This window comes from Phyllobates terribilis, unplaced genomic scaffold (assembly GCF_046119375.1).
Source record: "Phyllobates terribilis strain yellow unplaced genomic scaffold, ASM4611937v1 Scaffold_29__1_contigs__length_15306474, whole genome shotgun sequence".
In the NCBI taxonomy this organism is placed as follows: Eukaryota; Metazoa; Chordata; class Amphibia; order Anura; family Dendrobatidae; genus Phyllobates; species Phyllobates terribilis.
Window position 1 is genome coordinate 4070254 of NW_027362789.1, and position 18203 is coordinate 4088456.

An 18203-nucleotide genomic window follows, 5' to 3' on the forward strand; every position below is an offset into this window, starting at 1 on the left:
GTGGTCAATCATCAAGAGACGGGTGGACAAACAAAATCCAACAAATTCTGGCAAAATGCAAGCATTGATTATGCAAGAATGGACTGCTATCAGTCAGGATTTGGTCCAAAAGTTGATTGAGAGCATGCCAGGGAGAATTACAGAGGTCTTGAAGAAGAAGGGGTAACACTGCAAATATTGACTTGCTGCATTAACTCATTCTAACTGTCAATATAACCTATTGGTACTCATAATATGATTGCAATTATATTTCTGTATGTGATATAAACATCAGACAAACACTAATAAAAACCAGAGGCCAGCAGATCATGTGAAAATATAATTTTGGTGTCATTCTCAATACTTTTGGCCATGACTGTACAATGTCGTTCAAATCTAAAGAAACCGCAGATTCCTCTATCTAGCCAAGTCCCCTTGGGTGCAGGTTTTTTATAGAAATTATGCACTAAATGGTCCCTAATGGACCAACCCTTTCTGAAAGTTATTGTAGGAATAGATCCCACAGCACCCTCAGGTCCGGGATAGTCACAAGTATATCCCAGTGTTTTCTGAGGATATGAAAGATACAGTCACTCTGTCATAAGTTTTTCTTACTCGTGTAGTCCAATATTTTTCTTGGTCTCATGGATTGGTATGGAGGAGCGTTTGGCTCTCCCATTTTTCTGCAAACGACGTGAAATCCAAAATGTTCCATGAGTACCCTTTTTCCCTGAATCTGATGTTCAGGTCTATTGCCTGTATATTAAAATCTGTGACATTAGAGCAGTACCCTCTCAGCCATAAAAATTGGCCCCTGGGTATTCCTCTTTTTATGGAGATGGGTTGGTGGTTATCCCACTTCAATAGTTTATTAGTGCTTGAAGGTTTATGGTAGATGTGTGTTCTTAGGGTCCCATCCCAATCTTTCTTGATTAGTACATCCAAGAACGGCAACTGGTAATAATTAAACTCTGATATAAATCTCAGGCCCACTCTATGGATATTGAGTTCCCTGACAAATTCAAAACATTGTTCACTCGTCCCTGACCAGATGATAAAAATGTAGTCAATATATTTGTATCATACCCCAATATATGGATGTCATGACTTATTATCATCCCTGAATATTGTGGATTCCTCCCACCAGCCCAGGAATAGGTTAGCAGTACCCCTGAGCTTGTGGAAGTACTTCCTGTCAAAAAGCAATACGTAATGAGTAAGAGTGAATTTTAGAAGATTCTCCATGAAGTCATTATGTCTGCTACACTCCATTGATCTCGATTTCAATAAATGTCTTACTCCTCTGATACCAGCCTCATGCGGTATATTACTGTATAAAGCCTCGATATCTAGTAAGGCCTGCTCCCCTACATGGATGTATATGTGGGGCCCCTGCGAGTTCAGTTGCCACAGAGGTACTGCATCTCACCCAGAGGTGTGGTATCTCACTCTCAGGTAAGGATAGAGTGCTGCCCAGGACCCAAACACTTGCATCCAACACTACACTACTCCAGACCAGCAGGAGGGGCAAGATGCGTCGCGCTTCCTGCTGAGCCCTGTCCCTGGCTGGAGTGGGGGGGGACCAAAGTAGGGGGAACCATGTAGTGGGTGTGGGTGGAGGAAGAAGTTCAGATGAGCACTTGTTAGGACAGTATATAGAGTGAAGCCATCTTGAAAGGACAGGTCAGTCAGTCAGAGCAGTCTGAGAGGAAGAGTTGGGAGCAGGAGCTCTGCAGGTGCTCGGCTCAGGAGGAGGGCCTAGAGAGAGGCCCAGGACAGACTGAGTAGGAGAGGAGCCGGAGGAAGGCTCCAGGAACGAGGAAGGGATCCCAGGGGTACGGGCAGTGCTGGAGGCCACCCGTACACCCGAATCTGCCAGGCGGTGGAGGGATTGAGCCGCAGAGGGGACCAGCCCCTAACTAGTGACAATTACAAAGTTCAACTAGAAACTGAAGGCTTCTGTACTTTCAGGGTGCAGTTGCCACATCCGTACTCAAGTCGCCAAAAAGGTAACCACATAGGATCCAGGAAACTCCAGGTTGCCCAGAAAGATCCGAGGATACCGGCTTGGGACATTGTTTGGCGAGGCTCAGGGCAAGGAGGGTGAGCGCCAGTGTGGCTCCCCTGAGGGTTCAGTCGCCACAGGTGTACTGCACCTCATGGAAAGAGGTGTGGTACTTCCTCTCCGAGGTAAGGATGGAGCACCACACCGGACCCCACCACACATCCAACACTACACACTCCCATTCTGAAGGGGGTTTAGAGCACAATGTGCTGCCCCGGTCCTGAATGGAGGAGTATGGGGGGAACCAAAAGTAGGGGGAATCTTAGTGAGGATGGAGGAAGCACTTTACGGTTACACCAATGGATCCATATAAATATGGAGTCCATCTTTAATACAGGGTCTTTGGTCGCAGTTCCCTGGAGGAGCCAGACAGTACAAGCTGCAGATGCCTCAGGAGGCTGCGATGCCCGGTCTCAGGCCTTGAGATTGGGGACTTGGGCAGAATTGAGTTACAGCAAGCTCTGTCCAAGTAAGAGGGCCTAGGAGGGGAGCAGAGGAGAAGAGCTCCGCAGGCGAAAGGATCTCAACGGGTGCTGACGGAGCAGAGTCGACACCGGCTACCCTTGTTCTGACTGGGTCAGAGAGACTCCTGCCACAAAAGGGGGTACCAGTCCCCGATTATCTGACTTTGTACTCCATGTCTCTGTCAGAAAAGTCCGGAGGCTGAAGTGGATCCCAGGGGGAATACGGACGGAGCGGAGTCACCACCTGTATTCCTTTAATCTGCGTCTATCCAGAGGAACCCCAGCCTTGAGCCATGTTTACACTCCAGTCACCAATAAAGGACTTAGGCGGTCCGAGTGCTAGAAGTCACCTTCAACGGACATTGCAGTACCTGTACGGGACTTTAATGGGGCACGAGGCGGTTCTAGTACGGTAGGAGAGAGGAACATTCCGGTGCAGGGTTCTTGTCTGGTGCAGCCGAGCTACCCGGAGTGTGCTGAACCCCATCCTGGTGGCCGCAGTATGCCGTGAGGAACAAAGAGAAGCTTTGTGGCTGAAAACAAGTCTACCGTGAGTAAAAACCTGGATGACTTCATACACCGCCTCTTCTCTCTCATTTCTGCGCAGCACCGTGACCACCATTCCTCTGCACTGCACTTCTTCTACCCTGCCCTGAGGCCTAGCTCCACCTGCGGGGAGCTATAACATCCTGGCTGCCAAAACACCGGCCTTAGAGGACTGCTGCAGCGCTGGTGGTCCTCACCAGAAACCACAGGTGGCGTAGTCGACAAATAACCACTCTTCCACTAAAGCCCATATTTTTAATGTGTGCGCCCTGGGCACGGACCGGGCCAAGGCCGCGACTGCATCCACCCCTACAAACACCGGCCCGCCGTCCGAGTACACCTTTTCCCAGGGAGGGCTGACGCTACCGAGTAGTGGGTCACACACCAGCGCAGGAAGACGGCTGAGAAGGACATATAGAACGGGGTCCTGTCAGGCACTCTTGAAATACCTGAGGGATTGCTGAACCCCTGTCCGGTGAACGCAGCACGACGTGGGTGGTTGTAATCCGGAAAGTGTAACCTGAGGAACTTAACAACTGTAAGTAAACCCTGAAGACTGCACCCCGCTGTCTCTGAGAAATAATTGCTGCGCCATCACCCCCTGCACTACACCGCACCACAATTGCAACATCTATAACATGTCAGCACAGCCCTGGAGCTAAGGTCTACCTGTGGAGAGCTAAATCAACTCTGCTGCATTAACAACAGCTCCAGAGGACCTGCTCCGCAGCGGCGGCTCCCTTTAGCCGCATACCACAGGTGGCGTCATGAACATTTATATAAAAACTATAAATCCCCTGTAAATTATCACCTTTTTATTGACCGCCCTGGGTCACGGACCGGGTCACCGCCACTGTGACATCTCCCCTAGCAATGACCGGCCGGGCACCGAGTATCCCACGACCCAGGGGGCGCGTCATATACATGCTCGAGGGTATACATATAGGGGAGCAGGCAAAGGTAAAACCAATTCCAGAGGGATTATTCCAGCTGTAAAACCTCAGGACCTATTCTAACTGTATGACCTCAGGCGGTACTGTGGGTACATTACACTGTGTGGGGGCATCATACATCCTGCATAAGGGGCATTACACTGTGTGGGGGCATCATACATCCTGCATAAGGGGCATAATGGGGGCATTACACTGTGTGGGGGCATCATACACACTGCATAAGGGGCATAATGGGGACATTACACTGTGCGGGGGCATCATACATCCTGCATAAGGGGCATAATGGGGGCATCATACATCCTGCATAAGGGGCATATTGGGGGAATTACACTGTGTGGGGGCATCATACATCCTGCATAAGGAGCATAATGGGGGCATCATACATCCTGCATAAGGGGCATAATGGGGACATTACACTGTGCGGGGGCATCATACATCCTGCATAAGGGGCATAATGGGGGCATCATACATCCTGCATAAGGGGCATATTGGGGGAATTACACTATGTGGGGGCATCATACATCCTGCATAAGGAGCATAATGGGGGCATCATACATCCTGCATAAGGGGCATAATGGGGGCATTACACTGTGGGGGGCATAATACAGCCTGCATAAGGGGCATAATGGGGGCATTACACTGTGGGGGGCATCATGCAGTATTAAGAGGCATAATGGGGGCAATACACTGTGTGGGGGGCATCATACATCCTGCATAAGGGGCATTACACTGTGGGGCCAGTAAAGGGGTCCTGTACTATGAGAACAATACGTTTCCTCCCTTCCTGTCTCCATAGTTGGGTCGTATGTATCTATTACAGGAAACAGAACAAAAACCTTATGATTCTTATAAAGGGGCAACACAAGACCCCAAAAGAGTCTCGGCGCTGAAGGGGTTAATGCCCCCTGCGCCCAGTAATGGGGGATCTCCACATACCTCCACCTGCAGAGCCGCCACCACATATATGGCTGCTCTGTGCGCACAGGAGCTGTGATGAGGTCACAGGAGGGGAGGAGTCAGGGGTCACATGATCAGGGGCCTCAGTGGATGCAGGACTCTGCTGTGCTGGTTGTCATGGTGCTGGATGAGCTGAAGTTTATGTGTGGGGTCAGGAGGGGTTTACAGTGTGGATGTAGCAGAGCCGCGTGTGTACGAGGTGTACGGAGCAGAGCCGCGTGTGTACGAGGTGTATGGAGCAGAGCCGTGTGTGTACGAGGCGTACGGAGCGGAGCCGCGTGTGTACGAGGTGTACGGAGCAGAGCCGCGTGTGTACGAGGTGTACGGAGCAGAGCCGCGTGTGTACGAGGTGTACGGAGCGGAGCCGCGCGTGTACGAGGCGTACGGAGCGGAGCCGCGTGTGTACGAGGTGTACGGAGCAGAGCCGTGTGTGTACGAGGTGTACGGAGCAGAGCTGCGCTTGTACGAGGTGTACGGAGCGGAGCCGCGTGTGTACGAGGTGTACGGAGCAGAGCCGCGTGTGTACGAGGTGTACGGAGCAGAGCCGCGTGTGTACGAGGTGTACGGAGCGGAGCCGCGTGTGTACGAGGTGTACGGAGCGGAGCCGCGTGTGTACGAGGTGTACGGAGCGGAGCCGCGTGTGTACGAGGTGTACGGAGCGGAGCCTTGTGCGTACGAGGTGTACGGAGCGGAGTCGCGTGTGTACGAGGTGTACGGAGCGGAGCCGCGCGTGTACGAGGTGTACGGAGCGGAGCCGCGCGTGTACGAGGTGTACGGAGCGGAGCCGCGCGTGTACGAGGTGTACGGAGCGGAGCCACGCGTGTACGAGGTGTACGGAGCGGAGCCGCGTGTGTACGAGGTGTACGGAGCGGAGCCGCGTGTGTACGAGGTGTACGGAGCGGAGCCGCGTGTGTACGAGGTGTACGGAGCGGAGCCGTGTGTGTGCGAGGTGTAAGGAGCGGAGCCGCGTGTGTACGAGGTGTACGGAGCGGAGCCGCGTGTGTACGAGGTGTAAGGAGCAGAGCCGTGTGTGTACGAGGCGTACGGAGCGGAGCCGCGTGTGTACGAGGTGTACGGAGCGGAGCCGCGTGTGTACGAGGTATACGGAGAGGAGCCGCGTGTGTACGAGGTATACGGAGAGGAGCCGCGCGTGTGCGAGGCGTACGGAGCGGAGCCGCGCGTGTAGGAGGCGTACGGAGCAGAGGACCGTGTGTACGAGGTGTACGGAGCGGAGTCGCGTGTGTACGAGGTGTACGGAGCGGAGCCACGCGTGTACGAGGTGTACGGGGCGGAGCCGCGTGTATACGAGGTGTACGGAGCGGAGCCGCGTGTGTACGAGGTGTAAGGAGCAGAGCCGCGTGTGTACGAGGCGTACGGAGCAGAGCCGCGTGTGTACGGAGCGGAGCCGCGTGTGTACGAGGTATACGGAGAGGAGCCGCGCGTCTGCGAGGCGTACGGAGTGGAGCCGCGCGTGTACGAGGCGTACGGAGCAGAGGACCGTGTGTACGAGGCGTACGGAGCAGAGGACCGTGTGTACGAGGTGTACGGAGCGGAGACGCGGGTGTACGAGGTGTACGGAGCGGAGCCGCGTGTGTACGAGGTGTACGGAGCGGAGCCGCGTGTGTATGGAGCGGAGCCGCGTGTGTACGAGGTGTACGGAGCGGAGCCGCGTGTGTACGAGGTGTACGGAGCGGAGCCGCGTGTGTACGAGGTGTACGGAGCGGAGCCGCGTGTGTACGAGGTGTACGGAGTGGAGCCGCGTGTACGGAGCGGAGCCGCGCGTGTACGAGGTGTACAGAGCGGAGCCGTGCGTGTACGAGGTGTACGGAGCGGAGCCGCGTGTACGAGGTGTACGGAGCTGAGCCGCGCGTGTGCGGGGCGTACGGAGCTGAGCCGCGCGTGTACGGGGCGTACGGAGCTGAGCCGCGCGTGTACGGGGCGTACGGAGCTGAGCCGCGCGTGTACGGGGCGTACGGAGCTGAGCCGCGCGTGTACGGGGCGTACGAAGCTGAGTCGCGCGTGTACCGGGCTGAGCCGCGCGTGTACGGGGCGTATGGGGCTGAGCCGCGCGTGTACGGGGCGTACGGAGCTGAGCCACGCGTGTACGGGGCGTACGGGGCTGAGCCGCGCGTGTACGGAGCGTACGGAGCTGAGCCGCGCGTGTACGAGGTATACGGAGCGGAGACGCGCGTGTACGAGGCATACGGAGAGGAGCCGCGCGTGTGCGAGGCGTACGGAGCGGAGCCGCGCGTGTACGAGGCGTACGGAGCAGAGGGCCGTGTGTACGAGGCGTACGGAGCAGAGACGCGTGTGTACGAGGTGTACGGAGCGGAGACGCGTGTGTACGAGGTGTACGGAGCGGAGCCGCGTGTGTACGAGGTGTACGGAGCGGAGCCGCGCGTGTACGAGGTGTACGGAGCGGAGCCGCGCGTGTACGAGGTGTACGGAGCGGAGCCGCGCGTGTACGAGGTGTACGGAGCGGAGCCGCGCGTGTACGAGGTGTACGGAGCGGAGCCGCGCGTGTACGAGGTGTACGGAGCGGAGCCGCGCGTGTACGAGGTGTACGGAGCGGAGCCGCGCGTGTACGAGGTGTACGGAGCGGAGCCGCGCGTGTACGAGGTGTACGGAGTGGAGCCGCGTGTACGGAGCAGAGCCGCGTGTGTACGAGGTGTACGGAGCGGAGCCGCGTGTGTACGAGGTGTACGGAGCGGAGCCGCGTGTGTACGAGGTGTACGGAGCGGAGCCGCGTGTGTACGAGGTGTACGGAGCGGAGCCGCGCGTGTACGAGGTGTACGGAGCGGAGCCGCGAGTGTACGAGGTGTACAGAGCGGAGCCGTGCGTGTACGAGGTGTACGGAGCGGAGCCGCGTGTACGAGGTGTACGGAGCGGAGCCACGCGTGTACTAGGTGTATGGAGCGGAGCCGCGCGTGTACAGCGTGTACGGGGCGTACGGAGCTGAGCCGCGCGTGTGCGGGGCGTACGGTGCTGAGCTGCGCGTGTACGGGGCGTACGGAGCTGAGCCGCGCGTGTACGGGGCGTACGGAGCTGAGCCGCGCGTGTACGGGGCGTACGGAGCTGAGCCGCGCTTGTACGGGGCGTACGGAGCTGAGCCGCGCGTGTACGGGGCGTACGGAGCTGAGCCGCGCGTGTACGGGGCGTACGGGGCTGAGCCGCGCGTGTACGGGGCTGAGCCGCGCGTGTACGGGACGTACGGAGCTGAGCCACGCGTGTACGGGGCGTACGAAGCTGAGCCGTGTGTACGAGGTGTACGGAGCTGAGCCGCGCGTGTACGGGGCGTACGGAGCGGAGCCGTGTGTACGAGGTGTACGGAGCGGCCAATAGCAAAGCCCTCGAGGTGTGAAGAACATACGACCCCCTAAAGTGACCCCATTTCGGACACTGTACCCATGAGGGAAGTCATCTGAGGGTGTAATGGGCGTTCTTACGTTCTTATCCCACAGGTGTCTCACTGATTTCTTTACCACTCGTTTGTGTGTAAATAATATTACATTTGTTCAGAGCCGCAGCAAGGGGTTCAGCCAGGGGTGGACACACCGCCGATGCAGCTGCACCCGGGCCCAGAGGTGGAGGGGGGCCCATGCAGGAAGGGGCGCAGTGCTCAGGCAGTAGACCACGCAGCTGCTATGGGGCCCCTTGACTGAGGGCTGATGCTGCTTAACCCCGTCCACTCCCACCTGTAATGATTTTTGATACCCTGGGCAGAGTGCGGGCATTGAAAAAGGGGGCATGTCATGCAGGAGAGAGGCCGCTGGCCAATGAACGCTGCCCCATCAGACTGATGAGAGCGCTCATTGGCTGCTGTGTCTGTCCTCCTGCAGGGACTTACAGGGGGTCTTCTGCCTCCTGCTGTTCTTTTGCCAGCATCATTTCCTCAAAGAGGTGAGGGTGGGGGAGGAGAGTCCACAGCATCGGACAGCACGCAGGGGCAGAAAGCTGAAATCAGTCCTGTCTGCTGTGTCCCCTCCACAGTGGGTTCTGCAGCCCTCTCCAGAAGACCTTAATATCATAAAAGATTAGTATATGAGTGTATGTATATATGAGCAGGGCTGCCACCAGTAATTTCAGACCCCATACTGGCAAAAAAATTTCGGGCACCCTTGAGGCTCCGCCCAGGCTCCACCCCAGCTCCACCTCGACTTCTCGAACCTTCCACAGTCACACCGCCCACTCTTGGAAAAACTCCATTTCTGCACCACATCCTTATCAATCACACATTAAGGGTATGTGCCCACGCTCAGGAGACGCCTGCAGCCCCGAAGCTGCGGGATAGTCGTGCGGCTTCTGCCCTCATTTTATGCAATTGAGTGGCGCGATTTTTTTTTTGTACATGCGGAGTTTCCTCATAGATGTTATTCTGTGTAGAAAGTCCACATGTGGACCCGCAAGACAAATTGACATGCTGCGGGTCTGAAAGACGCGACGCATGTCAGTTTCCATAGGTGCACAGAGTTCCATAGTGGACATGGGATTTCTAGAAATCCTATCCACTATGCTGTAACACCTGGCCGCTGCAGGTTTGATTCTGCATAAGCACGCAGTGTCAAACCCACAGTAGCTCCTGACCATGTGCACATACCGTTAGGCTGTGTGCCCACATAGCGTTTTTCAAGCGTTTATGCTGCGGAATTTCCGCAGCGGAAACGCTTGTAAAACGCTAGGTAATCCGCACCCCATGGTCCCCAAGGGGATTCCGCATGTTCTATGCACATGCTGCGGATTTTTCCGCAGCGTTTATGCTGCGTACAAAAATCCGCAGCATGTCATTTAATTTTGCGGAAGTGCAGCGGAACTCCCGCCATTGACTTGCATTGAGACGCACAGAAACCGCGACTGTACATTTTTACAAGCGGCTTCTATGCGTCTCTATGTGCGGATGGTACCCAGTTCTGGAGGAGAGGAGACTCTCATCCAGACCTGGGTACCATTGTACCTGTGAAAAAAGAATAAAATAACAAAGTTTATACTCACCTGTCCGGCGTCTTCTCTCTGAATGCCAGCAGCGCTGAAGGACCTTCGGTGACGTCACAGTCATGTGACCGCAGGCCCTTCACCGCTCTGTCTTGCGATATGCCGGCAGCCGGGAACCAGCCAGGAAGCAGCGCTGCAGCCACGCCGGGACCTCGGGGGTGAGTATAGCTTTATTTGTTTTAATTTTTACGGTTCACACTGTATAAATCCATGCTGTTTGCATGGATTTATACAGTGTGACCTAGTTGTCAAGCACTCACTTTCCAAGTGATGCTATCGCCTGGAAAGTGCTTGTCAATCTGCATGCGGAAACGCATGTGAACCCGCATGTGGATCCGCATGTATTCTGCAGGAAAAACGCATGCGTTTTTTTCTGCCAGGGAGATGCAGAAATGCTGCAGAAATTTTCTGCTTCATTTCTGCATCGTGGGCACATAGCCTAACAGTTCCCATAGAACACCATATCACATACATAGCAGCAGCTTTTGTTTGGCCAAAAGATTTTGTAAGCCGCCGCCACGACAAGGTAAACTCTTCTGTCCGGGCTCTACTCTACTCTAACCTATTAAACATTTCTTAAAATATCCAGTACTCTATTTAGGTATATTTTTCTTTATTTTTCTTTAAGGTAATGTGTCACATACATTTTTTCAAATAATATCACATACAAAGGGATGTGAGCGAAATACGCTCTCTTCTATGCCTTCCGAACTCCAAATATTAAAATTATATTTTCGAGATCTCGAGGAAATCAATACAGCACAGCCTTATAATGGTGTACTAGGAAAGACTTCTGCTTTATTAACACATGTGGCACTTTAAATAGGGTCAGAGACAAAGGAATAGTTCTCTCTGACCTATGAACCAATAGTAACCTTAGGGGAGTGAATAGTAATGTGAAACCTCACTGCCCATCAGTGTTACTTGATCACCATTACACAGAAGTTACAAGACAAGATGGATACCACATACTCAAAATGGATTCTTTTCTCTCACATTTCCCCCCTTTTGTGACCAATTATGGCATCTCAGTAGGTATATAGGAGTGCGCTAGTCGTGTCCTCGGGACTTTCCTACCTGCTTCACCTCAGTTTCCTACCTAAACACCTATAATTGTATCACAACAATGGATCTGTTCTTGTCTGGGGTCCATAGTATACAATCAGGGGTTCTGTGACACGGTTTTCCTTACATATAAACCTGAGTAACTTAGATGTAACATAGATCAGCGCTTTTACGGCTACATATATCAACAAGCAGAATAATAATAATTGCATACATGTATATATAATCCCTGAGAGCCCCCCACCTAGACCCTTGAACCAATTAGTGGGATTCAGGAAAGGAAATGTTTCTCCCACCAGGAGTCCTTGTTTGCGTCATGTTGCTGTAATCACTTATCCCTTATCTCGATTATCTTCTGTATATCAGTCCTAACCTGGAGATTTCCCATAACGTCCATGTAATGACAACATGCGGGACCGATGATCTGACACATCCCTCCATAGCGGTCAGGTAGTTCAGCACTATGGTGTGTTGTCAGTGACTACAATCAGCTGCTTCTGTATTATATTAGATGCATTAAGGACATCAAGCACCTGGAAGATCTGGTCATCTAGATAATCAGTCGCCTCTACCAGCTTATCCTATCTGGGTTATGAATGGGTAAATTAATACGCTGCTCACAACCTTATTTGCAACCCCCTTTTCTACATGATGAGATTTACCATTGGGTCTGGGATTGTTGTCTGCAGCTCGTCTGTATAATGTGTGTAGAGGGATTGCTTTAACATTTACTCTGATGTGAGGCACTATAAAGGTTGATGGGGTCAGGAAGGCCGGTGTGCAGACCCCTGCAAAGTTATTAGGTAACCACTTGTAGGCCTGATGTCCACATACACTGTACAAACTCTCATAACAGTGTTATTGAATAGACTAGCAATCCATTTAGACAACAAGGTGGAGCTTAATATGTCCATCATCTCTTCCTGATACTGAGTGTCATTTGACATAATACCTGATATCAGACTTTCCAAGGTGACATTTACACAGTGAAGCTCAGGATTGAGCGTGGCATCGACCGCTACACACTGTGTGATGTCAGTACAGACCTGTTACACTCAGAATACTCAGCTACACACTGTGTGATGTCAGTACAGACCCGTTACACTCAGAATACTGTAGAGAAAGCGACGTCTCTGGATCTTATCTGGATGCAGCTGCAAGAGGTGAAGTCCGGATAACAGGAGAGGTCAACAGGACCAGAAGCCCAAGGCATTCCTGTCTGTCTTAGAGGCGGACCACTCCTGTTAAACAACCACGGCTCTGTCACCCATGCAGCTACAGGCAAACCTACAGCTCTCTCTTTCCTGTTGTTATCTAGCTTAGTGGGAAAAGTGCGGTTACGCAAATAGAACATTTCTTTCAAAGTCACTGGAATGGCTAAATAAGGCATAGTATTGCAGCTCACAGGACTGTGAGTGCAAATCCAACAGTCTTTTGGTAATGTACTCGTGTCCATGTCTTTTAAAAGTACTTGGTGATGTCTAATGAATTTATTATCCCAGTCACCATTCAGAACTTCATTTAATGTCTTTGCTAGAGGCAGTGCCACCACTATCCCCATTAGAACTGGTAAAAAGGTCATCATTCTGCTGGTGGAGTGACTCTTTTACAGTGGCTGGCGTGTATCCAAGTGGATTCTCCCTCAAGCTTCACCGAATGTTGATGTGGTCAGAAGAACTTGGAATGGCCCATCAAATCTTGGAACAAGACTTTTTTTTGACGTGTCTTTTTAGGACCACCCAGTCTCCAGGCTTGAGATCATGTGTTCCAGACACTGATTCAGGGTCTGGAATGGAAGAATACACCTGTTTATCACACTGTTTAGGCGATTATGCAAGGCTTGCACATAGCTAGTCAGGCTGTCATTCTGCATCTGAAGTGACTGTGAGAAATATAACCCTGTTCTAGGTACTGAACCAAAAAGTATCTCATATGGAGAGAGACCTGTTCTTCTACTTGGAGAAAAGAGTTAGAGGCAAGCATTCGGTCAATGGTTTGCTGGTTTCCTCTTTTGCCTCCTGAATCTTTAACTTTAATGTCCCATTCTGTCTTTCTACCTTCCCACTACTCTGTGGATGGTAAGGTGTGTGTAAACCCTGCTCAATTCCCAAAGACTTTAAGATCTCTCTCATGATCTCTCTAGTGAAATGTGTACCTCTATCACTTTCAATCACTTCAGGAACCCCATATCTACATACCACCTCATTCATGAGTTTTTGAGCAGCAACCTTTGCTGTAGCTTTCCGCACTGGATATGCCTCAGGCCAGCCTGAAAAGAGATCAACACACACAAGCACGAACTCGTATACCCCTACTCGTGGTAGTTGTATATAGTCAATCTGCAATCTCTGGAACGGGTAGAGCGGACGAGGGATGTGTTTCTGCGGGGTCTTCACAGCTTTCCCTATGTTGTGTCGGGCACATGTCATACAAGACTGTGTGTGCCTGGCGCCACTCATACCTTGTCTACTAAAGCACACATAGCTGTTTTTGACAAATGTGTTAGTCCATGGATTACCTGGGCCGTCACTGAGTAAAGAGTTCACGGCAGGCAGAGCTTACTGCCCTTTTTCCACAAACCTTGCTCAGTCAGCTGGGCTCCCTGCGTCTCCACTCCTTCTTTTCCTGTTGAACCGCCTGTTTCTGCAGGGATTTAAGAATATCAGGAGTGACAGGTGCCACTGAGGTCACGGTCTGTACCGCTGCTAGACTCTCAACTCTAGGCCTCTTTGCTGCTTCCTTGGCGGCGGCATCCGCACGAGCATTTCCTCTGGCTTCATTGGTGTCAGCTCGAGTGTGAGCTTTTATTCTTACTATGCCAAGCTTAGTTGGTAACAGGAGAGCCTTCATCAGGGCCCTTACGCTCTCTGTGGTTTATAGGTTTTTTCATGTGACTTAGGCAAGATCTACTATCTACACACACATTTGGCCATCTTACCCTTTGCCGCTCTACACGCCTCAGTGAGTGCCCTCAGCTCTGCCTCCTGTGCCGATAGGTGAGGAGGGAGTGGTTCAGCTTTTATTACCTCATGTTGTGTGACCACAGCATATCCAGTGTAGAACCGACCAGCATCTTGGCATTTGGATCCATCTACAAAAAAACTCAAAATCTGCATTAGCAATAGTTCATTTTCCCCATCTTTTCCCCCTTTTTGAATCCAATGGCAGAAGCGTAACTGGATTCAAAACTGTACGTTCTACATTTGAGGAAATAAGGAGGGCACATTGAAGACGAAGTAGCTGGGTCATTGAAATGTGCCTAGGATTTACCTGACTAAGGCCACCATGTAAAGTCATGTTGAGTGTAAAGTGTGACTTTGTAATCAAGAACTATTTCTGTGGCCTTTTCAATCATGGCTTGAACCTCAGAAATGGCTGTAACACAAGAGGGTGCCCCCCTGGCACCAGGAACCAGCCGAGGTGAGTAGTAGGCCACTGGTCTCTGTAGTTGTCTGTTTTTGGGTAATGCAACCTACTGTATTGTGACCTTTCTTTCCTCTGTGAAATGTCTGGTGTATTGTGACATGCCATGTCCTAAGAAGACTACCTTCTGGTGATAAACCTGTGGTTTCTTTTTAGAGGTCTATCACAAAAGTGAGATAGACTCCTGACATGAGACTTGAACAGGACAAAGTAATAAATCGTACTACATACTCTAAACTAAAACATCACAACCTCCAAATATGGAGGAGTCAACAAATTTTCAAAATGAGAAAACATTGCAAAAGTAGACATTATCGGTGAATTCTGAGCACCTTGTGATGGCACTGTCATCCATGAAAATTGTTTATGACCAAGGAAAAATAAATAAATAAAAACAACTAAATCCCGGCAGTCTGGGTGCAGAGGCGTGGAAAAGAACGCATTTTCGAAGTAAATCACCATAAAATGCTTTGATGATTTCTCAAAGAAAAACATTAATTGCATACAGACCCGGCTGCCCAGTATCTATTAAGGAAAAAACAAAAATGTAAAAATATGCCTGGAGTTCATTTTAATCATTGAAATAGAACCTCTAAAATTTGAATTTCTGTCGTTATAGTTTTTATCTAGTGACTTTCAATAATTAGGATGAAGGGAAAAAGTCATTCCCAGCTATCTGCTATGTGAGTGGGGGCTGCTGCACTCCTGTCTCCCCCCACCTTTTTCTATAGTTAAAAAAAAAAAAACTTACTCTCTTTGTTCTGCAAGTTTGCATCAACTCTTACTCCACCCCTTTGGCTACTTGTAACAAATCCCTTGGGTCCTTCCCCCTCCACTCTGGGCGGGCTTTTACAAGTCCCTCTCTAATTGATTTCTTTAACCCATCCACAAAAGCATCTCCCAATATATGTATATTAAGAGTGTCCCCTGGTAAATATCCCATATCTGTCCAAGTCATCTGTAAACGGGCAAAATATTTTTCTACAGTCTCATCTTTTTCCTGAGTGATGTCATTTAAAGATATAGATTGTCCTCTCTGGTTTGTCAATGCCCAACGCTGCAACTTCTTACAATAGTCTTCCCCTGACTCTAATTAGTCTGTAAATATTCTTTTCCAGGTCTGTCAATCAGATAGTCTTTTGTCTGTCCTGTCTCTTGCTTTATAATATGTGCAGTCACATCTCCTCCTTTTGCGTCTACTAACAATTCTAAATCCTGCCATGTTCAGTTCTATATACCCTGTATCTGCTGAATTTGTCTAGCAAAAGGAGCAGGCTTCTCATCAGGGCAGTTGTTTCATCACCTTGTGAGGGGGGCCATGCCTCGTGTGAGGAGCACTGGACCTTGGTATGTGAGAGTATCCTCTATCAGTCCCCCCCCTCTCACTGCTCTCTTCCCCCCTCCCCATCCCATGTAATTAGCTCTGGGGGAGGAGGTGTACTATCAGCTACCACATGAGTCTTTGTTATAACTAGGAGCATTTGGGGAATTTAATTTAGATTTAGTTATCTTGCAATTTGAACAGTTATTTTTCCATCCCAAATACTGTACATGTCCACTGTCCTGGTCCATTATAAGGAGGAGGTACTGTTAATTCTGTCTCATTAAGTCCGTTCAGTCCATTGTCAAAAGCACTTGCACAATACTTTTACTTATAGTGCTTTTCTCACACTTTCTGCACTAATTACTTCCAGAGCTAACATTCTTTACCTGCTCAGCCTTCTCCCTGAACACATACAGACCAGACCCCCCCTGTGGGGAATTTCAGTCATTTCAACACTCTTTTACTATCCGTTATGGCATCCTTGCCTTCACATTATCTGCACATTCTACTTTTTGCTGTCTTTCCATTGGGTTTCTGTCTTCATTTACTCAACAAGTTTCCCATACTTGCCTCAAAATCAGTGCTAGCACAATATCAACAATAGGCACAAAGCCAAGGGTCCAATAGGCAGGCACACAGCCACATATCCTATTATTCTGTATAGTAGTCTGTCACAAAGCCACAAATACTACAATACAGCCCGGAAATGGTCCATAAGATACCCCTCTGGTGAGATGATCAGTCTCATCAGCCAAACAAGATTCAGCAACACAGCAATCCTCTAAGTACAAGTACCACTATATCACAGTCATACACTGATCAGATCACATGCACACAGTTCAAGAAGGCATAGGTAACTCTTCCCAGTTCTTGGACTAGACTATTAATTGCAAAAATAACTCACCCGGATTGGAGGTGACCAGCTCGCAGTAAAAGTGAAATACAATTGTAAGAATAAGCTTCTTACCCTATGCTGCAGCGTTTGAATTCACTTTTACTGGAGGGTCCTCCTCACTCTTGATCCGGATGGTATAATGCGCGTCTAGTCCCGGGACTTTTCGGCACCAAATTCTGTGAGCGAAATACGCTCTCTTCTATGCCTTCCGAACTCCAAATATTAAAATTATATTTTCGAGATCTCGAGGAAATCAGTACAGCACAGCCTTATAATGGTGTACTAGGAAAGACTTCTGCTTTATTAACACATGTGGCACTTTAAATAGGGTCAGAGACAAAGGAATAGTTCTCTCTGACCTATGAACCAATAGTAACCTTAGGGAAGTGAATAGTAATGTGAAACCTCACTGCCCATCAGTGTTACTTGATCACCATTACACAGAAGTTACAAGACAAGATGGATACCACATACTCAAAATGGATTCTTTTCTCTCACAGGGACAAAAACCGTCACACCATGGCCGGACTACATATTAACACCACCTAGTGACCAAATAATACCACATACAAAGAATACCGACACACCATGACTAGACCACATATTATCACCACATAGTGACCAAATAATACTACATACAAGGAGCAAATACCACCACACCATGACCAGACCACATATTACCACGACAGTGGCCAAATAATACTACATACAAGGAACATAGAATTAAACCTCATACTCTTGTTCATGCATATTTGTATCCCACCCTGTATATAAACTGTTTATTGCAGGAAATTCGTGTGAAAACCACCGATGTTAGGAAATACACCCGCATCTGATCTGGTGCAAATCATAATATCCTGGCAAAGGATCATAGAGCCGCAGATATACCGAGCATTATCTATCATATCAACGGGAGGCAAATAGATGCATCATTGTAAAACAGACAAAACAAGTATGTACAAAACACTGGTGAGATTACTGTGGAGCATTGCAATGGTGAATCAGATTAGATGGAACGTACAAATCCATGATATCCAAGAGCTGAATGTATAACAGATCAATGGCAATAGGAGATGTCTGCATAGAGTCTGATGGAAAACCTGATCGTGAGGCTATAGGTATAGCAAGCATTTCTATCTGTATCAATGAAAAACAGATTGTCATGGAAATATTGAAAATCTTTTTCTTCTCCCCTGTCATAGATATTAAGAAGTCTCTCTCTCAGACTCATCTTCCCTCCTCCCCTATATTAATTGTCCATGGGAGAAGAGCTGACACTTTGGCCAGTGACCTCTATACAAATCAACACACACATGAGAAGGGCCTTGCAAGCAAATGCTGGCCAAAAGCTGCTACCAAACCCAATTAACACAGGCTTGTGATAGATTTACAGGTAACTGAGAAGGTTGTATTCCCAGTGCTTGAAAGGGAATGTAACAAAGGCCTGCAGACGGCCAAAAGCCGATATGAAATAACTAAAGTTCCATATGTCCGATAATAATGGGGCCTATATTTTGGGTGGCAGGGTCCGCTAAGGAACAAT

General features: G+C 49.9%; 3 protein-coding genes across 6 annotated transcripts in view; 1 reads left to right on the plus strand and 2 right to left on the minus strand.

The window, feature by feature from the left end:
• LOC141178582 (uncharacterized) overlaps nucleotides 1-5036 on the minus strand; it is a 33569-nt gene extending 28533 nt beyond the window's left edge. Inside the window, exon 1 of the mRNA XM_073660458.1 lies at nucleotides 4944-5036. The gene's annotated coding sequence lies outside the window, so the exon portion shown is untranslated. The remainder of the gene's footprint in view (nucleotides 1-4943) is intronic.
• LOC141178587 (uncharacterized) overlaps nucleotides 1-18203 on the plus strand; it is a 648943-nt gene that overhangs the window by 422082 nt on the left and 208658 nt on the right. The gene's annotated exons all lie outside the window — the stretch shown is intronic.
• The window catches only part of LOC141178583 (uncharacterized), a 234059-nt gene that overhangs the window by 181240 nt on the left and 34616 nt on the right, over nucleotides 1-18203 (minus strand). The gene's annotated exons all lie outside the window — the stretch shown is intronic.